The following is a 10,068-nucleotide window of genomic DNA, read 5'->3' on the forward strand; positions in this document are numbered from 1 at the left end:
CTAGGAAACCCTGCCCACAGCAGCGTGGCAGACTGTGCCTAAGCACTGTCAGTACTTAATTACTTTCCTCATTTTTACATTAAAAAAAGAGATGAGTAGCAATCCTAACACGTTCTTCCTGCACCCCTCTGGATTGTTTGTTTAGGCCGCTGGTACGTTACATCCAAATTTGGAGGCTACCATCGAAACGACTGAATTTATCTAATATGTAAACATTTGTGGAGTTGAAAAAACTCAAGTTTAAGAGTTTAACCCATTTTTTTATACTCAATTTAATTGAGGCAGGATGGGGTAGATTTTGGGGGGTAAAAATAAAAGTATGCCCTTATGTATCTTTAAATCTTTAAAAATGTACTATTAATTCATTCCAATAATTCTGTTGATGCCAGCTTTAGACTGAGGACAGTGAAAACTCTTCCAAAAGGAACAAAACAAACACTGGTAGCTGCACACAAGAGGGCAGCCAGGCGCTATGTGCTCCATCATAAATCCCGAGAGCCGGTCCCGGCCGCTTGCACACCTCCAGCTCCCACTGCACGAGGTTCTCCGTGCGCCCATTGCCGTGGACACAGAAGAGTGAGAAGCGCTCTCTCTGCTCATAGGCACAGTTCTTGGTGTCCAGTACTTTGTGGATTTCCCGCATCATGTCATTGGGGTCCACGCAACTAGTGGTTTTCATGCTCCAGGTAAAGCGCAGGGAACGAGGTGTTGCTTCTTTGTGTTCCTCCTTTTGCTCAGCGGACATGTTGCGACTCCTTGTGAGTTTGGAAGTTAATTTACTAAAAAGATTTCGGGGAGCCTCGGCTTCGAGTGTGCGACGATGGTGTGGCTTCATGGGACAGGCTGCGGGAGGCAGGAGCGCGGTTACACGCGGCAGCGCGCCGCTCCCGGGGCTGGCCGTGGAACGTGCTGCGACGGGCAGTGCCTCGTGGGAAGCGGGTTCGATCCGGGGTGGTGGCGCTGCTAATACTGTGTGTTGAAGCAACTGGAGCTCTCTGGTCAGGAAGAGCGCTGTTTTCTTTGCCATTCTGAATTCCTGAACGTCTATCAGCTGTAGTTCTTTCTCTGCAAACATAAGTATTCTGCCGCGTCATTCCACCAGATGCTGTATTACTACCGGGGACAGTGGAGCTTTTCTTACATTCAGGAATATCCGCCTTATTGGGATTACTTGCATTCCCAAGCATGGGACTGGCTGGAGCAATTCCCTTTCCGCCAACGGCACTGCCGCTTGGTTTCCGGGAGGGAATTCCATCTTCTTTGAGGTCACTATTTGCAGTGCTGGTCTGACTTCTTTTCGGATATGCCACAACTGAAGGAAGAGCTGGTCCAGCATGGTCCGGTTTAAGCGGATATCAGGGACGTCCAAAGCTTTCAGAAATATCGCTTCCAAAATTGCCAATGAGCTGAAGCTGTAACCCAGTAATTGTGGTGTAAATTAAGTAGCAATTTAAAGTGTTTTCCTGAACACAAATGGAAATGTATAGAATAATATTTAGGCAATAACGTCTGCATCTTCTTAATCATGATATTAAAATATAAGGATGAGAGCTCACCTGGGAGTGAAAGCTGGCTTTGTTTTCTACAAATGCACTACGTTAAAGACGTGTGGCACGTGTGCCCTCTGTCTTATTTCCATTGTCCTTAAAGTCAGCGTGTGACATCCATCTCCACGTGCCTCCTGTCTGTGCGGGTGTGAGAATGGATGGTGTGTGTGTGAAGTAGTGCTACAGAAGCATCTCCTTACACTGGCAACCAGAGTTATTACGAGTACCTCTGTGGGAGATTATTTGGTGCTAAAACACTAAAATTGCCAAGGAGGAAAATACTGAATTACTACTAAGAATTAACTCTAAGCCTAGTTGATGATGAATACAGGTTTACAGTTCATGCCTGTGGTTTTGTGTTTGCTGTTTCCTGTTTTTTGTTTGTTTGTTTTTTGTTTTTTTTTAGTGCAAGAGGTTTAAACTTGTAGTTGTGAACATTGCTTGTGTGTGTTTTTCTAAGTAGATTCACAAGATAAAAATTCACGTTTTCTCAGTTAAAAAAAAAAATCCCGAGAGCCAAAAAATGTGCCTGATGTCAGATAATGATGATGAAGTGTATCCAAGAACATAAATAAAATGGACTGTGTTCTTTTAAGGGAAAGACTGTCATTCCCTCCTCTTAAAAGTAGGAAAAATTATATTTCTTAATAGAGTGAAGCACTGAGAAACCTTCCAGTCTGCATATCCACTCAGGTAACATGCTGGACGATTTCTCACCTGTGACCACACACCTCCTTACTCTGAATATCTTGATTCGTAGCAGAATAAAGATACTCTCTCTCTAAAGAGTGCACTGTTGATAAAGAGCATTAGAGATATACTATTGTTATTAAAGTTCAAGTCTGATTCCTTCTACTTGTTGGCTTCTGTGGAAGGCTGGAAACCACTGCTCTGATGACAGAGTGACAACTTCAGATAGTTATAGTATAGCCCTTTCCTGAAAGCAGAAATTCGCTGCTTTTGTTTCACTCTGAATCTTTGTACAGTTCCATGAAGACTTGCTGAGCTGGATGAAACCTTCATCATTAAGACATTTTCCCCATACACTTCATGTGTCAAGTTTTGGCTGGGACTTCATAAGGCGAGGGCTCCGTGGTGTCACATGCTCAGCTCCCTCACCCTCTGAGTTGCGATAAAGGTGATGTTTGCTGCTAGCACTTTCCTTCAGTGGAGAATGAGAAAGGATCCCTACTGCCCCAAACACACCGCTCCTGGTTGTGTAAGGAGGAAAGAGGAAAGGGCAGAGTGAGAATAACCAGTTTGAGACTCTCTCAGAAAATAATACATGTTAATATTAATCACGCTGCCACCCACATCCAGTTGGCCAGGACTCATTCATGTGAATACAACCTAATTGTAATGGAAGCTGTTACGTGCAGCCTTCCCCTGTGTCTAGAAAAGGAACTGTGTAGTGGACCCAGCATGGTCTTGGTCAAGGATGTAATAGATCCTCAACCTCAAGAGTAATCAAGAAGATGTGGCACATGTATACAATGGAATATTACTCAGCCATAAAAAGGAATGAAATTGAACTATATGTAATGAGGTGGATAGACCTAGAGACTGTCATAGAGAGTGAAGTAAGCCAGAAAGAGAAAAACAAATACCGTATGCTAACTCATATATATGGAATCCAAAGAAATGATACTGATGAACCCAGTGACAGGGTAAGAGTGGAGATACAGATGTAGAGAATGGACCTGAGGACACGGGACTGGGGTGGGGGGAAAAGGGGAAGCTGGGATGAAGTGAAAGAGTAGCATAGACATATATACACTCCCAACTGTAAAATAGATAGCTAGTGGGAAGTTGCTGTATAACAACAGGAGATCAACTTGATGATGGGTGATGCCTTAGAGGACCAGGACAGGGAGGGGGGGAGAGAGTCACTGGAGGGAGGGGATATGGGGATATATGTATAAATACAGCTGATTCACTTTGATGTACCTCAAAAGCTGGTACAAGAGTGTAAAGCAAATATATTCCAATAAAGAGTAATCAGAGGATGCACATCCAAACAGCAGTAAGAAATCATTTCCTCTCATCACATTGTTAAGAATTAGAGAGTCAAATAATACAAAGGTGAGGAAATAGGAACCATCACAGACTGCCGGTGGATGTCTGCACTCATTCTGGTGGACAGTCTCAGAGCAGTAAGTGCACTTGAATATGCACATATCCTAGGGCCCAGAGATTTTATTCTTGAGCACGTGCCCTGTGATAATGTTCACAGAGGTGCCCATGGAGACTGGTATAAAGATATTATCTGCAGAGTTATGGATGAAAGTCATGGCAACCAAAAGGTTCCTCAATAAGGAAATTAATAAATAAAATGGGGCTTGTATTTAATCAACATAATACTATGCAGTGATCAGAAGCACTGGTAAATGTAAGTTTTCCTTTTACTCTTTTTATTTTGCACTAAATAAAACAACAGCCAGTAACTTATTGCTTTTGTTTACATCCGTATGAAGAAGTAACCTACAGACAAAAAGAAGCAGTGCCACATTGCAAAATCTGCAAATTCCAGAACTGGATAGCTTGAAGACTGCCCCCAGGGGCAGGGAAGAAAATCAACATCACAAGAGACAAAATGTGCATATAAAAGACGACTGTTGTCAATGCCACTGACCCAGACCTTAAGGTGCACATTTTCTCCTGGCATTGAAGGCCACCGCCTCAAAGGGATGGTTTTTCGTCTGAAGAACTCTTTTCAAATGACACAAGAGTTGCTCTGAGGAACAATCCAAAGATGTAGATATCTTTGAGATATTTATATAGATAAATAGATCTCAAAAACATAAGTGAAAAGTAAAACTGAATGAGATTTGTAGCAAATACTCTTTATGTAAATTTTAAAAACAATAATACTATGTTGTTCAAGGATAGACATTTTACAGGGATAAATGGGATTTGGATTGCAAGGACATATACAAGAATGGGTGCTTATGAGGTTGGAGGGGAATAGGATGAGGACAGAAAATAACATAGTCCAAAAAAAGAGAAGGACATTCACAATCCAATACCTATTAGTGTGTCATTAGCTACAGAGTCTGATCAACCAAATTCTGGTCCTCTGGGGTGTGGCTTCATCCCCTCTATGTACATGCCACAGGAACCACAGGAGAGATTTGGATTAGGGGTAATATTGTGTGATCATTTCTTCTACTTCTGAATCACATTTAAATCACGTGTGTTTGGTCTTGGCTTCCACACATTCTTTGAATAAGATTCCAGTAATAGTTCATGAAGCAGGAATGCTGAGGGGACCACCAGGTCATCTGGTCTGATCTTCATTTCACAGATAAGGAACCTGAGACAACAAGCCGTCAGGGAATTTTCAGTGTCTCCTTTCAGTTTTTTGGTTTCTCTTTATATGTGAATTTTGTTTAAGTTCATTTGAGGAACTTGTTTCCTTTTCTAAACACTATCTTTCCTCTCTGCAGGCTCCAAATTCAGCAAAAACCCCCACAAAAAACAAAAAACAAAACACAAACGAACAAAATTTAAAACAAAACAAAAAACAAAGCAAAAAAACAAACAAAACCAGGGGGCTGAAGAGGACTCGAACCAAAACTATTTTAAGTGTGAGAATCTAGGGAGATAATAAAAACACGTTTTTTAATCTCATTTAAATTGTGCGCATCTGCATTTATTTGTTTTCAGATTTTGTACAATCTGTGCGTGGTAGCCCAGGAAAAAACACACAGAGACATTCGCTTGAGTACTACGCCGCGTAAACAGCATTACCACGGTGTACAGGAATGTGCAAGCCGAAAACTAACACGGGTCAGAACCCAGAGCCACAGGCGGTGGGTGCCCTGGAAGGGTCCATGGCGTGCCTGTATCCTTTCCCCGTTGAAGGTCACGTGCTTCTTCACAGATGCAAAGATCTTTAGTAGAACTTCCAATTAACTACTGCTCTGTGTCCTGCTTATAGCCATGCGCTGCCAAGTTACTGTTTGGGCAACAGTTAATTATCAGCTGTCTGGACTAGCTCACCGTAAACATATTACACTGTTTCATCACTCATGTTTTATTTAATTTCACTTGTCATCAAGGTCCTTGATTGGAACTCAGTGATTTAGTCTGAGAGAGGTGATTTTTACTCCTGTTGAAAACTGCTTGTCATTCATTTCATGCCCTGCTCCCAAGGCAAGGATGCTCCTCTCTCTCCCAACGGGGCCAGGTCTGGCGCTCCCTCTGGCAGCTCTGAGAAGAAGCCGGGCCATAGATTGTAATCGCGATGTGATGGCAAGAGGCTAAATGAGAGACACATGGCGGTGTTCGGGTGGTATCGTCTGTCTTCAGTTTATAATGACATTTGCAGTGTGGATTACTAACGAGAAGAACCCAGGACCACTGTCCAAACTTCAGATGTGAAGAATTAGCGAGCTCCCACATAGGTTTTGTGAACAACGAAGGAAACTTTAAAGATGAGGTACAGTTTTCCATGGAGATGTTTGTGTTTTGCCGGATGCCCTGGCGATGATACAGAGCCCTCATCTTCCACACACAGAAACACATGTGAGCACATACACACACTAAGACGTGCCCAGTAGTTTTCTCAGCACTGATCTCAAGCCTTATGGTCAGCCCCAAAGTGCAGCCAGTGGAATAACCTGGAATGAGCCCCAGCTCGGACCCTCAGGTGAGTAGAAACACGTGTAAGAACGATCCTCTGTTGTGAAGTGTGTCAGGTAAACACACCCCTGCAAGCCCTGTTCCTCTCTAACACAGACAAGGCACAGGCAAAATACGCTTCTTCCAAAGGGAGACCACCCCCTCCAATGCCCTCCGAGTCATAGCCTGTGGGCTGGGTTTCCAGACGGAAATGGCAGAGTTTACCCCTGACTGTAGAAGGCGCTCAGAAAGGAACGTCCCATCCAAAGACCTTACCTGACCCATGAGGTTCTTCGGTACAATTTGAGGGCCTCCGTTTTCGGTGGGAGCAAGTAAATAAATAAATAAATAAAAATAAACAATGGAACAAGAATGTCATAGTCAGTAAGTATAGCATGTCCTTAAGACATTCATTTGCCCCAAATCTCTAGGTCTATTATTTTCTCCCCTCTCAAAATTAGACATTAACAGCCAGCGTTATTTTGAGCTGATTCTAACTTTCTGAGGGTATTGGAAACAAACCTTAGCTACTTAGCCCAGGATTATCTGGTTTTGTACATAAGAGAGAAAGAAAGAAAGAACTCTAGTTGCAAAACAGTTAATAGGACTTCTTTTTATCAAAGAAACAACACATTAATAATAACCATGTCTATCATTTTAAATGTATAATTTTGTAATGAATAATCTATAAAATAAATGATCATCTTGATCAGCAAGATCCACCCATCATTCTAGGTGTCCTGAGCAACTATTAGTACCAGGCAAAGCTAGGAAAAGAAAAGGAGGTACATTAGACATGGCTCTTGCCCTCAAGATCCTCATAGCGTACTTTAGGAGCAGATACATAGAGAGATATTGGCATCATAGCAAAAGCACCATAAATGGCAAAACGATCAGAGAGCTACAGAAGCCCAGACAAAAGAATATACAGTCTCTGTTTAAATATACACATGTCCCAAATATGTATGTTAGAATAATGGCAAAAACTTAGAAGAAGGAGCATCGTGTTTATAATCAAATACTTTCATTACCTCTTATCAAATGGCTTTGGACAAGTTGTTTGAGTGAGTGATCAACGTGAATGTGGACAGTGACATTGATCATAAGCTTCACAAGAGCAAGACTGAGGCAGTCACCACTGCAGCCACTCTGAGCATCTGCTGAAGCTGTACTAAGTTGTGACATTTACTGGCAGTGCAACATGGGGCAAGCCCAGTGGAGTGAGGGGTCTGAGACTTCTCATCAGGTGCTCTCCAAGGACCCTCGCAGCTCTAAGGATGCTATGACACGGATTTACCTCCAGGGACCTCCCTCACAAGGAAAGCCTGAGCAGCCTCCAAGCACCCAAAGGCCCCCCCACCCCTTACTTTTGTCCTTTTACTTTTTTTTTAAATAAATTTATTTATTTATTTATTTATTTATTGACTGCTTTGGGTCTTCGTTGCTGTGCGTGGCCTTTCTCTAGTTGCAGCAAGCAGGGGCTACTCTTCATTGTGGTGTGTGGGCTTCTCATTGCAGTGGCTTCTCTTGTTGTGAAGCATGGGCTCTAGACACGTTGGCTTCAGTAGTTGCAGCACATGGGCTCAAGAGTTGTGGCTCACAGGCTCCAGAGCACAGGCTCAGTAGTTGTGGCGCACGGGCTTAGTTTCTCCGGGGCATGTGGGATCTTCCCGGACTAGGGCTTGAACCCGTGTCCCCTGCAGGCAGATTCTTATCCACTGTGCCACCAGGGAAGTCCCTGTCCTTCTACTTTTTTTTTTTAATTTTTTTTTTTTTGGGGGGTACACCAGGTTCAATCATCTGTTTTTATACACACATCCCCACCCTCCTGTCCTTCTACTTTTATCATTCTTGCCCTTTGGTCTAGAGGTTGATTGTTACCACAGCTGGCACTTCATAACTGAATGTCCAAGACTGGAAACACATCCTGAAGCACCATTTTCTACAAACTGTTCCCTGAAACACAGATGATCCCTTGAAAAAAGATCAAATAAGACTAGGAAATGCAAAAGCCACTCACAGGCACACTAACGTATTAAAGGATTAGAGCAGTTCTTCTACAGTACCCCCCTTTTCTTACCACATTTTTCCTAATCCAGAATATTGATTAGAGATTATGGTCCATACATATTAAGGTAGATCCAGGCAATTCTCAGAGAAGTCCTGATTCTCGGGCAAGGTTCATAAAATTCAATAAGGTATAAGGATGTGACAGGTTACTCTTTGGGCCATTGCTAAAGAATAAGAAGGATATGGTTACAAAAATAGCCCAATTCTTCACTCTGCCCTGAATTCATACTCTTTACAGTGTGACTTTCCAGCTCCTCCTATTTAAAGGGTAGAGTCTGTTTCCCCACCTTTTGAGACTAGAATGGCTTTATGACTTGCTTTGGCCAAATAAACAGAGCAGAAGGGACCTTGTACCAATTGCAAGCCTAGGCTTAAAAAAAAACCTTGCATGCTCTTGCTGGCTTCCTTGGAAACCTGTCATCACTCTTCGAATGACCCCGAACTAGCCTTCTGGATGATGAAAGACAAGGTGGCCCAGTCACCCCCATCACGCCAACCAAGAGACAGCCAATCACTGGACTCGTAAGTGAGACCATCCTAGACTGAGCCCATCACCACTGAGCTACCAGCCGACCACAGATGACTGAGTAAGCCCTGCCTCCTGGATCACCTGAGCTGGTCCAGGTCAGCAGGATGACCCAGCTGACCCCATGAACTTGTGAACATTAAAAAATGGTAGTGGTTTTAAACCATTATTTTGAGGTGCTCCACTACACAACAATTCAATAAGTGACACACAAGGTGAAACCCCTGTTTACTCCCACGGATAAAAATGGAACCCTGGAAAACATAGGATGATGATACCCTAAAATATAAATCACTGAATTGGAGAAAGAAAACTGATTCCAGCAAAAACGATAAGCATTTGCAAGGCAGGGGTTAGGTCTTATTCACATTTATACCCCTAATACCAAACATAATGCTGTGCACATAGAGTGATCAATAAATGATTTTGAGGAATAAGGTCTTGGTAAATTGTCAGTGTTCCTGACAGCCAACTCAATACCAGCACCCATGAATCATGTATCACAGCTTGAGAAAGAATATAAAAAAGAAGCATCCTTAAAAACAAGGAGAAATTATACTGATGGCAGACAGTTGGAAATTCATCATTTTCCTGATCTGAACTCCCATTTCTCATGCTCCTGGGATTATAGGCAGGCAGCCCTTCCAGCGTTTGCACCCCGGGATTAACATCTGTGCAAATGTGGCAAAAGAAAAAGGCAAAGTGGATGAATTCCTGAATTGTTCTCCCTGACATGCATGGATATGTTTTCTTGGATGATTCCAGTTCGCAGGTGCACTGGCCACACACTAATTGAAAGAATTATTTTCTTAACATTTGGTGTCATCTGCAAAGGCTTTTGTGAAGAGCAGAATTGTTTCAGCCAGCTGCTAGGAGCTGTTTTCATTAATTTTTTAAAAAATCAAACAATGCCGAAGCAGAGGATGTTTGTAATATCGCCCCCCCTTCACATTCTTTTGGGGGAAATCAATGAAAGACAACAACCTACAGCTCCACGAGGCTATGACCTTTGAAGACCAAAGAGTTGAGTTCTGTAAACAGCAACAACAAAAATGTGTCCCTTTTCTCTCTATTTTTATCCTCACCCCATGGAAGACTGTCTGTGTACAGCGTGTCTGGGGGACGCCTGCTGGGATTAGTGGAGCTCAGAGCAGGTCCGTCAGGAGCCCATGCACTGACTCTGCCCGATAGACTTAATCCCGTATTTCCACCATGTGTGCTCCCTTAAACTAGAAAAGATGCCTCAAGTTCAATGACTTCAGCTCTCTGGGTGGCTGCCAGATGCATCTCCAAGGGACGGGT

General features: G+C 42.9%; 1 pseudogene; it reads right to left on the reverse strand.

Moving 5' to 3' along the window:
• Positions 1-391: 391 nt before the first annotated feature.
• Positions 392-1,334, reverse strand: LOC130854915 (MAP/microtubule affinity-regulating kinase 3-like; annotated as a pseudogene).
• Between the last annotated feature and the right edge of the window lie 8,734 nt (positions 1,335-10,068).

The sequence above is a fragment of the Hippopotamus amphibius genome, chromosome 6 (assembly GCF_030028045.1).
Source record: "Hippopotamus amphibius kiboko isolate mHipAmp2 chromosome 6, mHipAmp2.hap2, whole genome shotgun sequence".
Taxonomy (NCBI): Eukaryota; Metazoa; Chordata; class Mammalia; order Artiodactyla; family Hippopotamidae; genus Hippopotamus; species Hippopotamus amphibius.